Raw genomic sequence first — 21,822 nt, 5'->3', positions numbered from 1 at the left:
ATCCCTCCCCCTTTTTCCCCTTAACTTCCCTTCCTTCTCCCCTCTGGTCACTGTCCCCTTGTTCTCTATTTCAGTGTCTTTGTTTTTTTTCCTGCTTGCTTGTTTGTTTTGTTGTTTAGCTTCCTGTTAAAGGTGAGATCATATGGTATTTGTCTTTCAGCACCTGGCCTATTTCACTCAGCATAATGCTTTCCAGTTCCATCCATGTTGTTGCAAAAGGTAGTAGCTCCTTCTTTCTCTCTGCTGCATAGAATTCCATTGTGTATATGTACCACAATTTTTTGATCCATTCATTTACTGATGGGCACCTAGGCTGCTTCCAACTCTTGGCTATTGTAAATTGTGCTGCTATGAACATTGTGGTGCATAGGTTCTTTGAAATTGATGTTTTAGGATTTTGGGGGTATAATCCTAGCAGTGGAATTGCTGGGTCAAAAGGCAGGTCGATTTTTATTTTTCTGAGAAAATTCCATACTGTTTTCCATAATGGTTGTACCAGTCTGCAATCCCACCAACAGTGGACTAAGGACCCCTTTTCCCCACAACCTCTCCAACATTTGTTGTTTGTTGCTTTGTTTATGATAGCCATCCTGACTGGTGTAAAGTGGTATCTCACTGTCGTTTTAATTTGCATCTCTCTGATAGCTAACGATATTGAGCATCTCTTCATGTGTCTCTGAATGTTCTGTATGTCCTCCTTGGAGAAGTGTTTGTTCAGGTCCTTTTCCCATTTTTTACGACCTGCATTTCTGAAGATTGTACATTAGCACACCTGAGACATCTGAGCTGCTGTGTAAATAATTTGCAATTTGTATAACTGGTATACAGATTGAGGAGAGAACTGATCATGTGCCTTCTCTGGAAGTTTAGGCCATGAAGGATTTGCTTAATAAAGTTAAGAAAAATTCCAAAGCATGAGGAAATCACACACGAGGTTTCAGCGCTTGGCTGTCTGAGGGAGGCATTATTTGGAGAAGGGCGTGCGCTCCCCCAGGTTCCGCGTGCAAACCCAGAGGGACGGTGGCTGCCTGGGCCCAGGCTGTAGCTGCACCACGGCTTCTGCTGTTTGAGAAAAGACATTACCTGGGATGGGATGCCTTGGAAAGCACTGTTGTTCCTGCTTGACTTTCCCGTGAGAATTTAAACCTACACTCTAAGGGACATAGTATGTGGGAGACAGGACTGCCCGGGTCTTATTGGAAAGGACCGTTAGGATATCTTTCCTGATGCTGGGCTGGAACTTCTATCTGTTGGTCTTGCTTGCGTCCCCCAGGGGATCACATATAAATATGCTCCTTGTTTTAAATGGTGGGCTTTTTAGAGGAAACTGGTATGTCCTACCCCACTCCCATCTTCACCATCCAAATTAGTCTGTTCAGTCGGCTAAACCAGCCTCAGTTCCTTCAAATCATGTGACGTGGTTTCCAAGTCATCTGTGAATTCTGATGTCATTCACAGTATTCACCAACTCTGGGTTGCGTCACCTACAGCTTGATTTATAATGTGACTCCACTGTGAGTTTTCAGAGAAAACTCTTTGCGTGAATAAATCCTTCTAAATTTACGGAGGCTTATTTAATGGCCCCGCATGCGTCTGAGGCAGGAGAACGCCACGTGCACAGAGGAGTTCTGGCGTCGGGGGAACAGACGTCCGTGAGTGAGGGCCGCTGGGTTCCCAGTGCCGTCCTCCTGTGGGCCTGCGGTCCGCCTAGGTAGTCAGCCCGCTGTTGAAGGTGGGGTGTTAAGTCTGCCGATACTGAGGGAGTGTCTACTCCCCCTGTTTCTTTTGGTTTTTGTTTCATGGATGTTGGGCTTTGTTTTTAGGCACAAATACATTTATAATTGTATGTATGTGATAACTACATGTGTCTTCCCAACGCATAAACCCTTTTATATCTGTAAAATGTCTGCCTTCAGATTAAAAGTCTACTCTTTCTGATGTCAGCACAGCCATCCAACTCTGTTCTGACTGCCGCTTGCACGGTGCATCTCTTCCATCCCGTTATTTTCAGCCTCTCCGTGCCTTTGACTGGAAACGGAGTCGCAGCGTGCAGCTGGGAGCAGAGAGCACACAGCCGGAGCTTGCTGCTCCTTTAAATGCCCGCTCTGCTCTCTGACCGCACTGTGTACTGGCCCCTTCCCCTTCACTGCTGCTGCTGGTGGGGATGCGTGGCCACCTTGCCCTCTGCTTCCTGCGGATCTCAGGCTGCAGTCTGTCTGCTCCTCCTCCTGCCTTTGCGCTGAGTGTGTTCTGGTGCAACAGTACACATCCTTTGATTTTTTAATGGAATGATACAGAGTTCAGTGACTTTCTTAGATGTAGATCTAGGGCTTACAAAATGCATTCACATTTAGCGGAAGGCAAGTTTCTTTTTTCAAGAATGCATATCCTATGTGCTTACCAAAAACACTTGAGGCAGACGTGAGTGTCTCCCGTCTTTGCCACATCCGCGCTAACAATGTTGGACAAGGTGCCGAGCACAGAATTCCCTGATGTCTTCCCCTTAGCTGGTCTTTTGATACACTCTCCTCTGTAACCACTCAATAATGGAGAATTAAAGACTATTATAGTGAGGAATTATAAAAGTATAAAACAATAATTTATGAGAGTCATTATAAGGGTCCTTGAAAAAATAAACTATAATTCACTCCTCAAGTATAAATATAATTTAAATGGCAGAAATAGGATTTACTGCTACCGTTTCAGGAATATATATGCCACATGTGATACTGTACTTCCAAAGGTAAAACTGCCATTTTGTGCTGATCTCAAAGTTAAATAAAATACAGAAAACCACATGACTTTAGAGGTGGATGGGAAGAAGATTCAGAAATCATCTGCTCCAGCCTCCTCATCACGTAGGTCAGGAAACTAAACAGAAAGGTTAAATGCACTCGTTAATCAAGGCCTTGAAACTCATTTGCATAAGAGCGAGCCCTAGGACCCATGGGCCTTGAAGCTTAGCCCTGGGCTTTCCCTCCTCCACTGTGACACCCGAGGGGGTGGGGCGATGGCGAGGACCGAAAGGAGAAGCATCTCGGGCAGTTTGCAGACCGCTGATGAAACACACGTGACCCATCCCCACGGAATGCCCTTCGAGGCCCTCGGGCAGCACCGGCGGCAAGTCTGCCCTAGTGGATGAAGACTGGGGGTGACCCCTAAACAGATTTTCACGTGTATTTCACAGTGTTTTTAAGAAGCCCATGATTTCCAGGCTACAGGAATAAATTTAGATAAACGCCAGCATCACCAGCTGTTGATGATACAGCTGTTTTATTAACGATCTCCGAGGCATTCGGAGCACTGGCCCGGACGTGAGCCGGCGCTGCGGCCCTGGCCCTGCAGCGTCCCGGCCGCCGCGGGGAGGCGCCCCCCGCTTCCTTCCGGCAGGTTCTGGGGGCTCAGCCCCCGCCCCGTCCCCGTCCTCACCGGACTCCTCGCGGCTGTTCTGTTCTCTCTTCCCTGTCCGCCCGCGTCTCGCCATCACTTGAGGAGCATTCAGTCTGCACACGTCCAACGTTCAGTGTGCAGTCAACAGCCAGTCTAGTCCAGTTTTGTCTCGAAACTCCCGGACTTTGTGCATCTGACACTTTGTCCACGGCCACTTTCTGCCACACAATCTGCCCCGCCTCCTACTTTTCAACTGTCGCGCTGGCTCCCGCCTACGCAGTTCGCTGCACCCGCTCCTCCCTCTCGGCTGGGGCGGGCAGCCAAGGCGCGGGGCGGTCCGCACGGTCGGCCAGGGCCTGTGAGCGCGGCAGGTCCAACCCCAGGTCCTGCACTGTCACTGCCGGCAGGAAGTCCTGGACCCGCGTGTGGCGACCCGCCCGACCCCAGTCCGCGCCCTCCCAGCGTCTCCCCGCTCACCCTCCACCCGCACCGCCTCCCCTCCCGTTCGGACCAGCGGCCTCCCCGCCGGCCCGCCGCAGAGCCTCTCTTGAGTTCATGTCCGTGTCCTTCCGCCACGAGCTGCACACACCCCTCGGCTCCGGATACACTCGCGGCTTGGCTTCCCGTAAACGGGCGTCATCACAGGTCCACGGTTCCCACCCTGGTGGGTCTCTGCGGCCCCTCCTCAATCTGACTTACTTCTCCTCCTGACGCCTTAGCCATCAGTTCCCTCCTCCACGCTCGAGTCCACAGCGCTACTGCCGAGAGAGAGAGTTGAGGCCTGGCTCCGTGCACTCCGTCAGCGGTGCGAACCACCATCTACAGACCCGTCTAGGTCAGCAGTCGCCTTCCCCAAGGGCACACCTCTGTCTCCGTCCTGGCACACTTCCAGCCGGGTAGAGGCTGGAACCACCCCTTCACGACCCAGGGTACCATTTCACGTGGGACGCAGCGAACCAAACGCAGTGGTAATAACTGTGAGGATTTCCCTTCCAGGAGAACTGCGCCATCTCCCGACAGTCTCTAATCTCAAGAGGAGGACGCCATTGCCTCCTGTTAGTCCAGGAGGTGAGCATCCGAAAACTGGCCCTCTCTTTTTCGATTTTCTCCTGCTGTTCCCTTCTCTGTGCCCTAAATATGTGCAAGTCTCTCTTAAAATCCACCCTGCATCGCCCCACGACTGTAACAATTTCTCTTACATTTCTTTGCATCTCCCTGTCTTAAAGTGCGTTTTCCACGCAGTCTCCCGCCCACTTGTCCAGCCCACTGTGACCTGGTCCACGATGCCATGGAAGCCACGTGGAGGAAGGACGAGCTGCTCTCCAACTCAGACTCCAAAGCCAGCTGCCAAAGCTCTCATGTGCGGCCTTCAGGACAGGCCAGTCTCCCGGTTTTCTGTCTGTCTTCTCCGAACGTCATTTGCCAATTGTCCCTGGAAACCCCTCGGTCTTCCTTAGGGTGGTGCCTGCGCCTTTTCTCACCCCAGACCACCCCCTGCTCCCCTTCAAGCCCCTTGCGCTTTTTCTCACCACAAAAAAAAGTGCCCGGAGTCCTGGCTCTGCCTCCCAAACTCTAGAGCCCTCTGTGTAGCTGCCTTCTGGATTTTTCCACCTGAAAAACCCAGGGTTCATGGTTAAAACCAAGCTGCCCACCTTCAGACCTGCTTCTGCTCCGTATTTGTGTCTCCACCGGCCCAGTGTCCACCTCCCAGCCCCCAGCAGGCCCTGCAGGGTGGTCCGGCTGCAGCGGACACTCTGGCGAGTCTCCCTCCCCTCCCTCCCGTGGCCCCCTCTCCGGGCACAGGCTGGGCTCTGTGTCCTCCCACCCAGCTCGCACGGGGCGCTGAGGGCAGAAGGCCAGGAGAAGACACCGTGCTCATGACCAGGACCAACGGGCTCCTCCTCGGGCTTCACTCTGAGAGCTCCCCCACCGAGCTCTCAGTCCCCCCATCGCCCAGTCACTTCCCCTCTTCCCGCTGCTCAGTCCTCAGCCCACTGAACTGCCACCATGCGGTCGGGTGTTGTGACCCACGAGCCCCAAAGTGCGGGGGAGGAAGGGGTGGCCCCTCCAGGCTCAGCGGAGAGTGCAGGAGACACGCAGTACACACCCGATCTCGGGTGGCAGGTCAGGCCCGAGCCCCCCACGACACGTGAAGTTTCCTGCATCCTGAGGTAACTTCCACCGCAACGACCTCTTCATTGCACGCGGACAGGCCCAACCAGGGATGAGCAGTGCGAGCGGCAGCCTGGCCTTCACGCCAGGGTAAGACACCCGTGTCCCACCAGCAGCCAGATGACTACAATTTCAGTTTTCAAATACTGCTGTACACATGTTTAATTCTAGAGAGTTCGTAACTCATGACTGTGCAGCACTGAACATCATTACTTCAAATCTCTCTCAACTCTCCCCCACAAAGATGCTTATTTGAACTGTGGGGAGGGCGAGGGTCTTCAGGGAAGACTGTCTGATGAGAACGCGAGGTCCCGAACGGGCACTGGTGGTGACACGTGGCACCGAGAGAGCCGGCGACCGCTGCTCTGTGCCACCGAGACGACCGCGGCGGCCTGAGGCGGCCGGGCAGGAGGGCCGTCTGCCCACATTTTGGTTTTGAAGAATTACCAGGAGAGAAAACAGAAGCCCTCGCCAGGTGGCCGAGTGGGCACGACAGGCCACCTGACTGTGTTTGTCGGAGGGCACAGGACTGCGAAAGTCGGTCCAACTGCTTGTCCTCAGTCTGCGTGCAGCAGTACCGCCTCTCCGAAGGCTGCCGCCAGCTTTTCTCGTGATTGCTAAACCTGTTCATCTTCCTCCTCTGTCTCAGAAAAGACCTTATTTATTTATTTTTAGAGACAGGGCAGGGAGGAGAAAGGGGGAGAGAAACACCAACTAGTTGCCTCCCGCACGCGGCCGGACTGGGGACTGAACCCCCAACCCAGACACATGCTCTGACCAGGGACTGAACCGGTGGCCGTCCACTTGGCGGGGCATTGCCCAGCTGAGCCACACTGGTCGGGGCCCTCCTACATTTCCGCTACATTAAAATGAAGGTGAGTTTTATCATTCAGCAATGATACGTTGATCATCTACTACGCACACAGCCCTATGCTGGGCGTTTGCAGCTGAGGGGAAAGAGAAGGGTAAATTTTTGGTTACCATCCAGGAATTCTGCATCCATTTAGGAGACAAAAACATTTACACATTTAACTAAGGTTTTTTTTTTACAACACTCCTCCGCACTATATCAAAGGTGGAAAAGTCATGTGGTACGAGATTAGCGAGGATGAAAGACCGTGTGGGTTAGGGCGCTCATCACTGGATACAGCTGATCTCGGGAAGCAGTGCAGTTCTGATGGGCGGAGAGTAGGGACGAAGAGGCAGAGGAAGCACTGCGTTTGGGGAAGAATTAGTCCTCAGTGGAAGAGGCAGGATGGCTGCCGCACGCTCACAGGAGAACGGCTGTGACCAGACGGCGTCGCGCTCTGCACGCCCGGACAGGCTCCACCCCGCCATCCACCCGGCCCGGCCCTCGTCCCTCCCGTGGGAAGCGGGAGTCAACCTGGGGTTTTCGGGCAGGAGACGAGCATCACAGAAGTGGCCCCGGAGCAGGCCGACCCTGCCACCTCTTTGTGACAGGTCAGAGAAGGGAAGGACAGACACGGAGCTACAGGAACACCGTGACAAAGACGGGCCGAGGGAGATGGTGGCCGAAGAGGGCACACGGCGAGAGGGCTTGGGGACAGCTAAGAGGGCGCACCCGGGACACGAGGACAACAGCTCGGGTCAATGACAGAGACCAAGGGAGGAGGAGAGACAGCAGCCCTCAGGAGGGCTTCCGACTTCTACCAGAGAGGAAGGCGGCATGGCCTCGGGGGGTGGTGGGCACTGGCTTGGAAGCCATCGCAGGGAGGAACAATGCGACACAGCCACCGTGAGGTGATGGCCCCCAAGGCAGGACAAGCTAAACCTCTCCCTCCCATTCAGGGGTCAGACAGGGAGGAGAGGGAGTCAGGTTAATGGTGGAACCCAGTGGGCAAAGAACAGAGGTAGCGAGCGCCACCTAACAGCGTGCCGGGCACAGAGTGGCTTTGAACCCCGGCTCCAGCTGGGGGCCCTCATGCAGCTTCTCTGAGCTCCACTTCCTCGCCTCCAAACACGAGACAGCAGCACCTGCCCCTCGGGGCACCCTTCGCCGCCCGACGGGCTCCCTGTTCTCTACTCGCTCGTGTGCTTCCTGGTCACCTTGGTGCGCCCCCTGGGCCGTCAGCCTGGTCCCCATCGCCTGGCCTCCATGGCCCTCAGCTCCGTAGGCGGTGGGGCTTCGGACGCCTCTGGGCTCCCAGCTCAGGTCCCAGACGACACTGCGGGGGGCCACGGGGAAACCCCACCCCACCGCCTGCCGCACACAGAGTTTTCCGAGTGGGGCCCCACACAGAGAACAGCATCGGAGCTGCTGTTGGGGCTGAGAGAAGCACGGCTCAGAGAGGAGGGCCTCTGCGGCCAGCGGCCGTGATGTGCGCACGAGGAGGTGAGACATGCAGCAACAAGCCTCCGGACACATGCACGGTGTCAGCAGAGTCCCCAGTATCTCCCTCCCTCCCCCTCATCCACGGTGCACACTGGGCCCTCGGGACCCCAGGCCCTGTGCTGTGATGGAGAGACCCGCCACCGTCCGCACGGAGAGCGCACCTTTCCATGGGGACAGGGACAGCATCGTGACGCGCAGGTAGGAAGTGTGTCAGATGGGCGGTAAGTTGCAGGGGAAAGCAGGCAAAGAAGGGCCCGGAGAGAGGTGGCCAGGTGACCCACGGGGGCATGTGAGGAAATGGCTCTCAGACGCGGGAGCAGAGTGACCCGCTGGGGAACCAGCAAGTGAACGGGTGATATGCTTGACGAGGACAGAGTGTAGGGGACAGTGGTGGGCGGTGTCAGGAGACTACGAGGCAGGGGGGTGGAAGGGCTCAGACTTCTGTGCTGGGGGGAAGCCACTGGGGGGCTCTGAGCCAGGGGAGGTGTGGTCCATGCTCTCTTCTGCCCATGAACCCGCCTGCTACCAAGCAGAACGGAAGGGGACCGCAGGCCGGGGGTGAGGAAGGAGCCGGGGTGTCTCTCTTCTGTCTGAGAGACGATGGTGGGCCGACCAGGACTGCGGTTGACGCTGGGAGAGGGGGCTGGCCAGAGGGTGTGCCAAGGATGGGGTGTGGGGTGCGGGGGCCGACCGATGTCAGCTCTGCAGACTCGTGGCTTCGTCACCTCGGAGCCTCGCCTGGACGTCTGGGAGCTGCAGCCCCACGACAGAGCAGCGATGCCCCTGCCTCCTGGTGTGGCCCGGAGACAGGAAGTGTGGTAGCAGAGACGAGCACCTGGCAGATGATCCATCACTAGTCAAAACTAACTGACGGGCTCATTCTTTGTCACTTTTAAAAACGCAAAGTTTGAACAATGAAACGAGGTGTTCTCAAGACCCAAGCAATGATGATGGCCCTGTAGCATTTTCTCCCGGGGTTAAGGACCTGTCAGAGGACCTGTCAGTCTGGCTGACTTCCAGGAACTAAGGGGGAGAGCAACGCACTCTGACCCCTAAAGGTCAGGGAGTGAGTTAAGGCTAGAACTTATCAGAGGGGACATTACATGTTTTGCGATGAGATACTCGGCTCTCCAACGAGTTCCGAGGTCCCCACCAGGGCAGTGCGGCTGGCGCCCCACACTGGTGTGGGTGTCTCAGGGCAGGTACCCAAGTGCTTCCCGGCCCAGAAGGTCCCTGTCCTCTGTGTTCTAGAGAACGGTGACTGTAAACACTGAGAACAACAGGCGGAGTCCCAGTCCTCCACGGAGTCCGCTGTGGTTCTTACGCAGCAGGAGAGTGAACAGGGCCTGGGTTACCGAACTGCCCTGCTGTCTCAGCCGGCCCTCCGAAGCCACCGGATGCTGAGTGAGCAGCAGGAGCACCACTGCGGAGCCAGCGCCCATGGGTGGGGGGGGGGCTGCTGATGGGTGGGCGGTGGGGCAGGCTGCCGAGCGGTCAGCACTGAGCTTGTGCACAGAAAGAAGCCTCCTTATCCGGTGTAAAAAAAATTTTTTTTCATTTCGTTGAAAAACCTAATTCAGAAATAGGAATCTTCCGTTAATAATTTTCAAGTATTTTCCTAGTCAATGTTATTTCCCAGCATCACGTTTTTTAAAAGAGTCTCTTCTTACTCAGGGGTTGCTACCCCATTACTTCTCTGCCAGGGCCATCAACATTTTGAGATGATCAACCAAAAAGAAAGACGGCTCAGAGCACTCCCCTCAACCCAGGGCCTGAACAAAGAATATACACTTTTACTTCGAAATGTATTTTGCAGCATTTCAAACACCTGCTTTATTTTTAATACCCATCAAATAAACACAGACACAGAGGAACTGTGTCAACACGCCGCTAGGGAAAAAACAAGCACCCTAGCGTGTGAGCTGGGGAATCCCGAGGGGCTGGACCAGACCACTCAGACACATCACGCAGAGGACCAGGGAGTGGAGCGCCAGGCTCCGGGGGACCTCATTAGCCCTGCAATATGCTGGGCAGAACGCGCTCGGCCCGGCTGGGACCGGCGCACAATGGAGCAGCCGACTTATACACTCCGAGACACGCAGAAAGAGCTCATCAAGCAACTGCCTGTGCATTCAGATTCATGTGGGGATGTGTCCGGCTGCAGGAGCCGCCGGACGAGGCAGGCGGAGCTGGAGAGGGTTTCTGTTACGCCCGCCCGGCCTCCTTCCTCCCCATCCCAGACCCAGGCTGCAGGGAAGCCGGCGCGGGGGTCGGCTGTCTTTGTGTTCCGTCACCTAGACGTCACGGCCCTGATGACCAAGTATGAATGAAACGTTCCCCCTGAGGACAAAGAACATGGCCCATAAAAACGTGCCCAAGGCCTTAAAGTAACAAACACACCAGAAAGGTAAGAGGTGTGTTTTTTTTTTCACAATTCACAGGGAAATACCAAAAAGGCACCCTGTGCTTTATCAGCCACCCAGGGGCGGTGGGCCACCGGGGACTGCGCAGCCGCCCGCCTGGGCGAGTCTGACACCAGTGCGAGCACTGCCCGCGGCTCCCCTGCACCCCGGGCCCTGCAGGTTCGGTCTGCGTGCCGCCCCCGAGGCAGACAACGGGGCAGACTGCGTCCGGACCCGGAGGCTCCTGTGGCCTCTCGGGAGGCTTCCGCATCGACTGCAACCTTGTCGCACACTTGCAGAAAGCATTTACTTCCCTGCGTGCTCAGTCACTTAGAAATCTGTGTCCCCATCAGAAAGCAGAAACATGATCAAGATGAAAACGACTCCCAATAATACTGTAAAACTAGGACCACACATCAAAATTTGTTAGTTTTTCTGTGCATCGTTCAAATATACGGGAAAGCTATACATTCCCTTTGTAGGCAAAAAATTATTGACAAAGCAAAACTGATAAATATGTAAAATATAAAAGTGTCTTCTTCATATTCAATGGAGGGTATTGGCTTATAGAATTGATGGAGCCGAAGGGCAGGGCAAGAAGCTGTACAAAGGCTGTGCAGTATTTAGCGAACTTAACCTACCCAGGATCTTATTAGTGGATCGGCCTCTTCATACACCCAGGCTGGGCAAAAACAGCAAATTTGTTATCGCGAAATTCTGTTTGGCTATGGATGTTCTATATGTGGCCTATAACACATTTGAAGAAAAAACTATTATGCTTGCCAATTCATATTCAAAACAACACATAACTAATTATTGTAAGTCAAACCATGGAAACAGCTAAAACTAGCAACTATAAATCAGGCTGGAGGAGGGTCATGTGCTTTGGGCCCCGGTGACACACTTTGGAACAAAGAAGTTACTGTGGTTTGTTGACACACAGTCTAGCGTTTATCCGCAGGGTCACGGAGCCGCCCCCAAAGCTGCGAAGGCCATGTCCCACCTGACCAGGCCCCTCTGCTCTGAGCTCACCGGCCCATCCTGGGAGTCACGAAGTCCAGGCCCCAGCCTCGGAGCAAACGGGACAGAGCGGACAGAGCGGGTCCTGAACGGGGAGGGGACTGGGAGTCTGCTCCAGGTGGGATGGCTGAGAGCCCATGAACTCTTAAATGCCTTCAGTTCAAAGAACTGACTTCTGTGAAGGGCGCAGGACAGGACAGAAGGAGAATCAGGCACCGGAGAGTGAGACTTTCAAGGAGAAAGCTCTGGGTTCACTCTGAGGAAGGGCTTCCTCGTAGTGAGGGCCGCCTGCGAGCGCCAGCAGCCCTCTGAGCAGACAGTGAGCTTCTCACCCGTGGCGGCAGGTGCGGGTGGGCGCCCACCCTGGGTTCCATCACCCCCACCCTGACTCACGGATACGCTGGAATGTGATGTTCGCTGCACATTCTATACATTTGTATACACAGCGGAATGGTTACAAATTATTAAGCATTAGTACTGATCAGTAATTGCAAGCAGAGTTCTGAAATTCAAGTGCACAAAGAGAGCACGTTTATGACAGACAGATGTACCACTGAAAGAAACCCCAGCGCGGTATCCTTGCCAAAGAGACGTTTAGCAGGGAGTACAAACAGCTGGCCTTCATGTAGCTTTCCTGGGAATAATCCTACTCGAATTTGTGATAAAAGGGTTTTCCACGTGTCTTCAGCTGAAAGGTCACGGAGTAAACTTACATGTATGAGAGAGCATTATTATAAAAGAAAGTATACTATAAAATATTATAATGGACAAGTGTAAAGATGCTTTTACTCAAGTGACTGCTAAAGTAACTGTTCCTCCTCACCATTTGATGATGGCACGCCCCGATAATCTTAGGCTTTGCAATGAAGTGGTCCTTTAGGTGAGTTAGTTCAATTTGATATTCATTAAATAGCATGACACAGTTCCTAGTTTCTCCCCTGTGATCGATCAATACATTAAAAGCCTCTTATAAAGAACTGGATGCTTCTATCTCATCAAATGATGATATTCTTGAGGTAAATGTAAGCGTGGAGGTTCTTTTCAGAGTAACACTTGGGCCCCAGCAACAGCTGCTCAAAGCTACCCCGGGAACAGACAGGACCCACACGAGCACACAATCACATGTGCACACGCACACAATCACACACGTGTGCACATGCCCCCCGTGCTACAGGCCCCCGTGTTGCGATGCTAAGAGCCACTGAAGGCAGACAGTCCTGGTTCTGCAGTGGCCAGTGGGACCCTTGTTGGGACAATTAACCTTTCTAATCTCAGCCTATTTGTTCCCGAGAACTAGTATCTGCTGGGCAGATTAAAAGAGATTAAATACTCACCGAGTAATTGTCCCCATTCTTTTCTCTTTTTTTACCCTCACCCCAGGACGTGCTCATCGACTTCAGAGAGCGGGGAAGGGAGGGAGAGAAGCACTGGTCGGATCTGGACCCACTGTCTCTCATCAGCGTCCCACCCGGGGACCGACCATGACCTTTCTGCTCACGGGGCTACATCCCAACCCGCCGAGCCACACGGGCCAGGGCAGCAGTCTCTGTTTTTACCCCCCCTTTCTCTCAACTCAAAAACTTACTTTACATAGCAGATGTATTAATGCATGTGCAAGTCTTTAGTAAATGGAACCTAACATTGCAACTGTGAAGTACACAGCACCTCATTTAACAGGCAATGCACCCCTCTCCCCACATCACGTGGTGGTTAATGGTATTCATTTGTTAATGATGTTCATTTCTATTTTGGATAATCTGCATAGGCGTATGTCTCATAACACAAAAACAAGTTTCTATGGCATAAGGTAAGAATGTAAAACAAAAGCTCAGGTCTGACGACAGACAACAATCGCAACGACTACTCTCTGAGTTACTCTGGGGTAACCCACAGGCTTACAGAAATGATGCCTGTGACCGTTCATTCAGGACAGGCTGGGTCTACCACACAGCAGGGGGGAGGGGTTTTACCGTTCAACTGAAGAGAAAGAAAAGATACCCCCCCCCCCGATTTTAGCAGCAGCCTGACTCTGGCCTGGACAATCTGGGCGATTTCCTCAGAAACTCGCGCTGCCCGAGTCACACGCAGAGCTCAAACGCACGCTCCGGTGCGGCAGTGCACCGTCGGTCACCTGGAGTTCTCGTTTGAGAACATCACAGCTCTCACGTGTAAAGCACTGGAGAGCATATAAAACCCCAAAATTAGAAAAGGTGAGTCGGTGTCATTTGCCACGGCTCTGATTTTTGTTTTAAAGACACAGACATGGCAATGACCATGGCCCACCCCTGCAACCCGACCCGAGTGAAAAAGGCTAAGCCCCCTCTGAAGGGAGGTGGTCTGGGGGCCTTCCCCCGCGGCCGCCAGCTCTGCGATCTGCAGGGAGTGGTGTATCTGTCACCATTAGCTGGGCCGTGACAGCCCGCGCCCCGGGTGTCCCCCAGCCAGCAGTGCAGACGCTCTGGGTGTAGGTTGCCACTGGCTGTAGTGGTTTTCCTGAGGACCGAGTATCTTTCATGAAAGGCTCTGGGATGGAACCAGCAGCGGCGAACACATCTGCATCCCCCTAACACGGCACAGACAATGATAGCTCGTAATTAGCAGGTCGCCTCCAGACAGCCAGATGCCAGGGTGCAGACTGAACGCGCATCTCGGGCTGCGGCGGAGGGCGGGGCCACTCCCAGCACCCACATGGCGCCGGCAGAGGGATATTTTTTCAATCCTGGATTAGGGCGACCCACTGATTAAGTACTTTCAAGAAAACAGGTCCAAGACGGAGACACCAGGTCTCAGGCACACTCTGGATTTGGTTGTAAACAACATCGCAGTACACTGTCCTTTGACAACATGAATATGAAATCTACATCACTCACACAGATGACGTGCATGTGATTGATGAGCGCTTTAAAATATTCCATGCCAAAAGTTTAAAATCAGAACCTTTGAATGTAAACACATCCAGACAAGAATTTTTAGAATTTTAAAATTTTATAAATAAGCTTGTCTTGTTCATGCAAAGCTATCTAAAACAAAAAAAAGTTCAAATTCAGAAATAGGTTGAACAGATCTGTAAAAGTAACAATCAACATTCCCTTCAAAAATCATCAATGCTTGGAAACATAATCAATAATGCTCAGTTTTATATTATTATGTAAACTAGTTTTCCACAAATAAAACTAATTTTTGTGTTAATGTAAAATCTATGCAAATCCACGCAGTCATTTATCAGGAAAGCTGACAAGCGTCCCCCATTGGAGGGGGACGGAGCTGCCTCGAGAATAGAGGCAATTAATTATTTCTGTATTTTTTCTCCCTGTCTTCAGGCACAAAAGTTATCCATCCAGTTAAAACAGCAAATGAAATAAAGAGTTTTTTTTTATTTAAACACATATGGCTTTTGCCTGCAATACTGATCACCACAAGGCCCGCAGATGCCCGCGGCTAAATCGCGCCCGGCAGGCGCACGCTGGGGAAAACTGTGTTAACGCGGCGTGGAGAGCGACACAGATGAAGGCCCGGGTTTGCTGGCAGAGAAGAGACAGAGACAGCCGAGTGCCCCAAACCCCCTTTTTCACCCCAGTGAATTATGCCATTGGTTTTAAAAGACAGGTTTAGGTTACAAGGAATGGAACCCTGGTCTGGGGCGAGAAGGAAGGAAGGAAGGTGTTTTTTATCTGCGCAGGGACATTCGGTTTGTGGATGACAAAGCAGTGGGCTTTTACTTACAGGGGCGGAACGGCTAGCAATTTTTAAACTTCTCAGCCTCACAACGAAAAGTTCGTGACCTTCGGGACTGTCATAGGCCATGTGACTGGGTAGATACGGTCCAAATGTCCGGGTATTATTCCTTTAGCCGCAACCTCTAAGGTGTTACTGAAAACCGTAAGGGTTGTTATGAAACAATGTAGCAGAAGCGAGAGCACATCCTGAAGGTGGCGAGAACCCTGCATTCAGTGCTGCTTCCTTTCACCGGGTTAACATAAGAAACTGTATGCAGGCCGATTCCATCTCTCACCATCGGAAATACTGCGTGTGCGTGCGTGCGTGCTTCCAGTCTGCATACACAGGCTATTCTGCAAACCATAAAGAGTGCATGTCCTAAAATACTTGAGAATTATTAGGAAAGCAATAACTTCTTCTTAATAGGCCTGTAAGCATGCACAACATTAAAATTGCTATTGTAATTGCCATATGAAGATATAAAACAGAAAGCATTTAAGTAATTGTATACTTGGGGGAAGAAACAGGAGACTGGATGTACCATTTCAGGTTGTAAAAAGGCAAAATACTGAAAAGAGCATCATTATCAATAAAAACGTTTGCACGCCTGCAATCTAAGAATTCTTTGTTTGGAATATTTATAACCATCTAAACTTAAATGACATTGGATATGTACATGAAATTAGAAGTGCATCTTCTAAGAATGCATATACATTAAATGATATTAGTGCTAATAAACTCCTTGGCCTTGTCCCCCAACACTCAAAGAAGAACCGGTTTTCTGAAAACGGGGAGTAAAATGCAACAGAAACACCGAGAGGAGATTTACTTTCCTAGTGACGTGAAGCCAGCCCCGCTACCAGTGTGTCGTCAATGCTGCTGACTCACGCGAGAGGCCGTTTCTCGATACGCACGCTGGCGTGTAAACTGTGCGCTGCACGCACAAGTCTAGTGTGTGCGTTCATGCCCGCATGGCACACACTGGCAGTTCCTCTGCAAACCAAATCTTTCGCTGAGCATCAGTGTCACAGATGTCACCATTAAACACCCTGTAAAGCAAAACCGGCGACCTAGGGCTTGGACACCTGAAACGTCATTTTCTATTCCGCTTCTACCCCAGTGTGGCTCTCTGAGGAAAACTGCTCCCAAGTTAGGGGCATGGCAAAACAATGAATTCTTAGGGGAATGAATAAAGGTGCTTACAGTCTAAAGATTTTTTGATAGAAAACTAAAAACACCCAGACATTTATAAATGAATCATAAAATTTACAAAATACAAAAATCAAACATAGGCATGAGGAAACTTTTTCTGTGGCAATAGAAATATTCCAATGTCTGTGCCAGACTAATGCTATGTGGTTGTATCACTTTCTCAGAATTCATAAAATGGCACATATGTACCAGAAAAAAAATCACAGAACACTAGCATATGCAAGTTATGCACGAATAAACTTGACGTAAAACAATAAAACACTCACATAAAAATAGAGTAACAGTCACTGTCTGTGTCAAAGGTGCCACAACTGGCTACGGGAACTCCGGTCTGGCCGGCCCCACGCTGTTCACGCTGCCATCAGGGCGAGGAGTGTGGGCGGGCACAGTGAGCCGCCGCCACGCAGGCCGACGAGCAGGCGCCACCTCCCGGGGCTTTTCTGACTTGGTGTCTGACAAACCGCTACACAGAACATCGCGTTTGTAAGAAATAGTACACACTGTTTTAATAAAACATTATTACAACAGTGAGAATAATTGTAGGTGGAAATGAAGTATTACTGAGGTGATCTCGTCTCAGATAAACGGTGTCACCTCCGTGTCCACATGTAACAAACACTATAACGGAAGTTCCTATATATAACCTAATTTCCTTCTTTCCATAAATCATTTATTTTATTGCATACAATACACATGATAAAAGGTAATAGTGTTTTTTTAAAATTTAGGGTAATTAACCTTTTGTATTATTACTCCAGTTACTGATCATTAAAAAAGTAAATCCTAGTTTAGAAGAATTGCTTTGTTCATTAATAAAATCAGCTGCAAAACTGTGGAACAGAAACAGCAGGGGTGTTTAGACACGCGGCCACTCGAAGGTGAGGACCTACAGACCAGACTCTCGCCTCAAGGTCACGACGAGGATTTTCAGTGGCCTGGTCACAGGCAGTGGGGACAGGAGCAAGAGCCTTGGAGTCCTGGATGACCTACTACAGACACACGGAGCGAGAGGCTCTGATCACGTCGGACGCCACTGTGTTCTGCACGTGCTCAGAACTCCGGGGGCTGAGAGGGCCCGCGAAGTGGCCCTGGGTGCCGGGGTGCGTGAACCCAGGCTGGTGACGGGTAAGCAGGCCTGGCGCTCACCTCCTCTTACAGAAGAGAACTGCAGGAGCCCGCGGGTCCTGTCAGACCGTGCCTGCAGTATCCAGATAAAAAATACAGGCTGGCGTCGAACGGTGGTAGGAAGTGACTTTTGGAGTTTGCGCAGACGCCCCTGACTTCCTAAGAGGAGGATGAAGAGCGGCACCAGCGGCAGGGACGCGCGCTCCCCAGCGCTCGGTGAACGGACGCCCAGCCCCAGTGTCCTCACCCTTTGGAAAGGGTTAGATGGCATTTAGTTTGAGCCCTAAGAAGATGTTTTTGTGAAGAATTAAGGAAATGATTTTTAAAATTCCCTGCTACTCTCTGGATGCTCTGGCTGAAGAAATAAAACAGGGTCTAACTGGGAGGTGACCACACCCTCCGCTGTACTTGATCACAAATTTGGTTTCACAGTGTAACTGTTCTGGCGCTACTTTGTTGTGAGGGTTATCACTTCGGAGTCACAACAGGAAGAAAGGGGAGATGCCATCAAGTTAGGTTACCAGAAACCCCTCGATTTCACTTTATTTAATGCGACACAGAAAGAAAACCCAGCACAAATATGTCTTTAATTTCTCTGGTGTAAAAAGAAGAAATATATTGTGTCTGGCAGAATGAAATAGCCTGAGTGCATTTTAAAAAAGGAGGAGGGGGTAGAAATCAGATGCTTACAACGAGCCTTCAAAGCCACTCCGGCAGTGGGGATAAATAATTCAATAAACTCAACTTCATATTCTTTTTATCTCCCCAGTGTCATAAGCACATATTAAAAAATAAAACTTTAAATTCATGAATACTTGTGAACAGAACAGCAGCCAGTAGATAATGAAAAAACACCAAACACATCTTTGTGAGCATTTAACATGTGTGTGCAGTCCGTCCTTGAACTAAGAGATACATTTCCCCAGATGAAAGGTCATGATCACTGAAATTTATGAGCATGTAATTCAAATTTAAATTAGTATTTTCTTTAAAACCTTGCATTCCTACATTTCTCAACATAATCCACTTTTCCTTTAAACCTAAAAGGTGACTGTTTGTGCGGCCCATCACAAAGGCAGGCTTACAGAATGGGGATAAATTACCTAGGCAATAGCATGTTGGGAAAAATATTTTGCCGTTGTCATTTTGAATGCTTCGACATGTTCAAAAGCACAGTATTTAATTGTTTTATATTTGGTAATACACAAAACTTATGATAATGGTGAGTTTGTGAAGCGTTTAGATATCTTCCCCTAAATGGTGTCTATCTTTTAAATCAAGGCTGCCTGAACTACGTGAATGAAATGAGAAAGTCAAATTGGTTAGACCTTAAAATTCCAAATGCCCTTCAAATATAAGCACCTCAAACCATCATTAAATCATGAGATTCTTCGTGATTTCCTCCTTCAATTAGGTCAGTTTTCTTCAATTATTATTCCATTTTTGGCTCACCTCACACAAGCGGCACAGCATTCCAATGAAAACAATTAACGCTTACAACCCAAGGACCAGCCACACACAAGCTCTGATTCTGAAGATTATAGTCATTGCAAAAAATAATAATACAAGTAAGACTGGTGTCATTCGAGTTGTTTTAGGAAGTTTTCCCCTAAGTAAATAAATTGATTTTAAGCTATCTCCATATATTACATAATCACGTGAAATAATTAGTTTAATAGGCCAAATGCTATTTGAAAAAAATGTTTCACTATTCAATAGTTCAATTCCTCCCACAAAACAAGTCTATCTCTAAAGCCTTGGTTGAAAAAGATGAAATTCCACAACAACTAGACTCTGTAAGTTCCTCCGTAAGTTATTTCAATAAGAGAAGGGGCAGCAGACGTACTGCTCAGAAGAGCGTGGTGCTCCCTTCGACAGTTGAGAGGCGCCTGCGATCGCCGGAAAGGGGCCGGCGGCAGAAAGCAATTCATCTCACGTGTTCAATGCAATACAAAATCGAGAGCCGCAGCGACGAGCTCTGGCACCGGAGTGTGATCGGGGCGCCGGTTCGCGCACAGTGATAACAGCGGCCGCGGGGCCCAGTGTTATGTAAATCACTGTCAGCGCCCTGCGGGGTGGGTGCCCGTGAAGCCGCTCCGCCGGCGCGCCCTCCCGGAGTCCTCAAGCCGGAATGACTTCACTTCCCTGCAGCACAGGAGGGCTAACGAGCTTCTTAGTTCTTTTCTCACCATCCATTTTTCTTCCTCAAAGTGCAAATCGTTAGTGAAAAGGCCCCGGTTACACCAATTAGTTTGCACAAAGTGCTGGGGTGTTTAGCTTCGCTTTAACCCAATTAAGTCGCACAGTGAGCCCGGAAGACGCGCCACCTGCGCGCCTGGCTCCGGCGAGGCCGGCCCGGCGCCCCTCGCGCCCTTGGCGTTGGACCCTCTTGGACAGCCGCGCCACGGTCCCCGAACGACCCCTCGGCCTCCGCGTCCCATGCTGCGTCCTGTCCTCTGTAACTGGGGTACTTGCAGGTGGCCCAGGGAATTGGGGGGTGAGCGCTCGGCCTAGAAACTCGGGGGGCAGCGCGCTGGGGAACCAGAAAGCGCTGCTTGGCTTCGAGCACACGTGGGCCCGGGGCTGAGCGGTGCGTGGGCAGAGCCCGAGGCCTTCAGAGGACGCAGAGAAACCCGGCACGCCCAGTGAGGCTTTCAAATGACCGTTCGCAGAAATAAAGCCTACGGGACAGGGGAACGGGAGCGGACGGCGGCAAGGCCCGCCCGGGAGTGCGGAGCAGCGGGCGAGAGGCCGGCCGGAAGCAGCCGGAACCTGCGTCGGGTGAAAAACCGCGGGGGCTTCTCCCCAGAGCCCAAGGCCGGTCTTCAGCTCAGTGGCCCAGGGCCTCCTGCTCGGATTAGCTCCCTCTCCCAACTGCCAGAAGGTAGCGGTGCGTTCACCCGAGACCCCGGCACAGCCGGGAGGGGCTGCTGGGGTGTGCCCAGTCCTGCCCCTGCGGGGGTGATGGTTCTCCGGGAACAGGGCTGATCAATGCCGCCGGCCCCCAATCTAACGTACAATTTGAAGCTAGACCACACTCTGTCACTTTCGGATGACGAGAGTCAAGAACGGGTGGCTTTGTGACGCTGTGCAGTGCGCCGCCACTCCCCCCAGGCGAAAGCTGGAGCAAAACCCGGGGCCCTGAACAAGATCTTGTTGAAAGGGGCTGTGGAAGCAAAGTGCTTGCCAGCCCGTTCCCAGGAGTTAGTGGGTTCGGCCAGGAACACTCTCCATCGGGAAGAGACCACATCCAAAGGAAAGGCAGACGGTTAACAACCGGCCTCGGCCTGTGCTTTATTTCAAAGCAGGGCACCACCCTGCGGAGTGGTTCTTTCCTTTCCTGCACATTAGGGACAAAACTGGCACCCTCCACAAAGGTTCTACATAAGTCAGTGTCCCCTCCTGTTCTCAGGGTCCCAATTTAGAAATTTGATTGCTTTCTAATTTTCCCCCAAATGCTGTTTAAAAAAAAAAAAGCGGGATGGCTGCAAATTAATCTTTTTTTACAATCTTAACCACTTCCCTTAATCAAATCGTACAGACTCACATAACATTGTAAGTCCACCGTGAGGCCAGCACTGAGGGCACTTAAGAGAGGGGCCACACCCTGGACCCTGTATCTGCCAACGCCCCAAAAGCCAGAACGCCCAAAGCTGCCTGTGTCCAGGGCAGCCCTCCGCCAGCAGGTCCGTGGCCATGACCCTCCTTGAGTTTTGCGCACTGACACACAGCGTCACTCTGAGTGCACAGCGCACTCCCCCCACCACGGACATCACTGATTTTTCAAACACTCCTGTGAGTGCACACAAGACTTCAGGTCCCGTGTGGAAGGCTGGCGCCCACCGCAGCACAAAGGGGGCTGCGGATGGGGGAGGGGCTTCCTAAACACTCTTCTTAAACACCCTAACTTAAACTGGGGTAGACAGCGTCTAACACACTTAGCAATGATTTTCAGATTTCTTTCAACAACTGCAAATGAGGAACAAACAGAATTAGAACAATGCCCAGTATTTTTTAAAAAATCATCCTAACATAGAGGAATATCCAGAAAGCCACCCTGCAAAGCAGGAGAGAGCCGACTTTCGCCCTGCTCTGTAAAAGACCTCGAGGTGTAACAGACCGTGTGGATCTTCCTCTAACTGCAAGTGAACGACTTTTGTTTCAGAAAACCCCGGCTCGCTCCCTGATGGATGGCTGACCACTCCAGTGTACACCTGTATTCGCAGCTCAGCAGCAGACGCAAGCAGGGTTTTCAGCGCGGAAGAGACCACTCTGCCAAGTCCTTTCAGAACGTCAATATGTTTCCAGTAAACCGGAGCTGAGCGAGCCCTCCTGATTCCCAAAACTGTCTAGGTGGCCTGCGTGGGCCCCTGCCGGCAGCAGCCTCCTACCTCGGTCCCGTGCCTCTCTCCTTGAGGGGGATTAATTAGC

The 21,822-nt window shown here is 51.4% G+C and overlaps 1 protein-coding gene across 3 annotated transcripts in view; it reads right to left on the bottom strand.

The window, feature by feature from the left end:
- NBEA (neurobeachin) overlaps positions 1-21,822 on the bottom strand; it is a 439,670-nt gene that overhangs the window by 116,712 nt on the left and 301,136 nt on the right. Inside the window, exon 1 of one of the 3 annotated variants that reach the window (XM_053665562.1) lies at positions 21,783-21,794. The exons of the other annotated variants lie outside the window; for them this stretch is intronic. The gene's annotated coding sequence lies outside the window, so the exon portion shown is untranslated. Of the gene's footprint in view, positions 1-21,782; positions 21,795-21,822 lie in introns of those variants that run through there. 3 annotated transcript variants of the gene reach the window in all.

The sequence above is a fragment of the Artibeus jamaicensis genome, unplaced genomic scaffold (assembly GCF_021234435.1).
Source record: "Artibeus jamaicensis isolate MK-2021 breed Jamaican fruit bat unplaced genomic scaffold, CSHL_Jam_final contig_415, whole genome shotgun sequence".
Lineage (NCBI taxonomy): Eukaryota > Metazoa > Chordata > Mammalia > Chiroptera > Phyllostomidae > Artibeus > Artibeus jamaicensis.
This window is presented reverse-complemented; position numbering and strand designations above follow the sequence as displayed.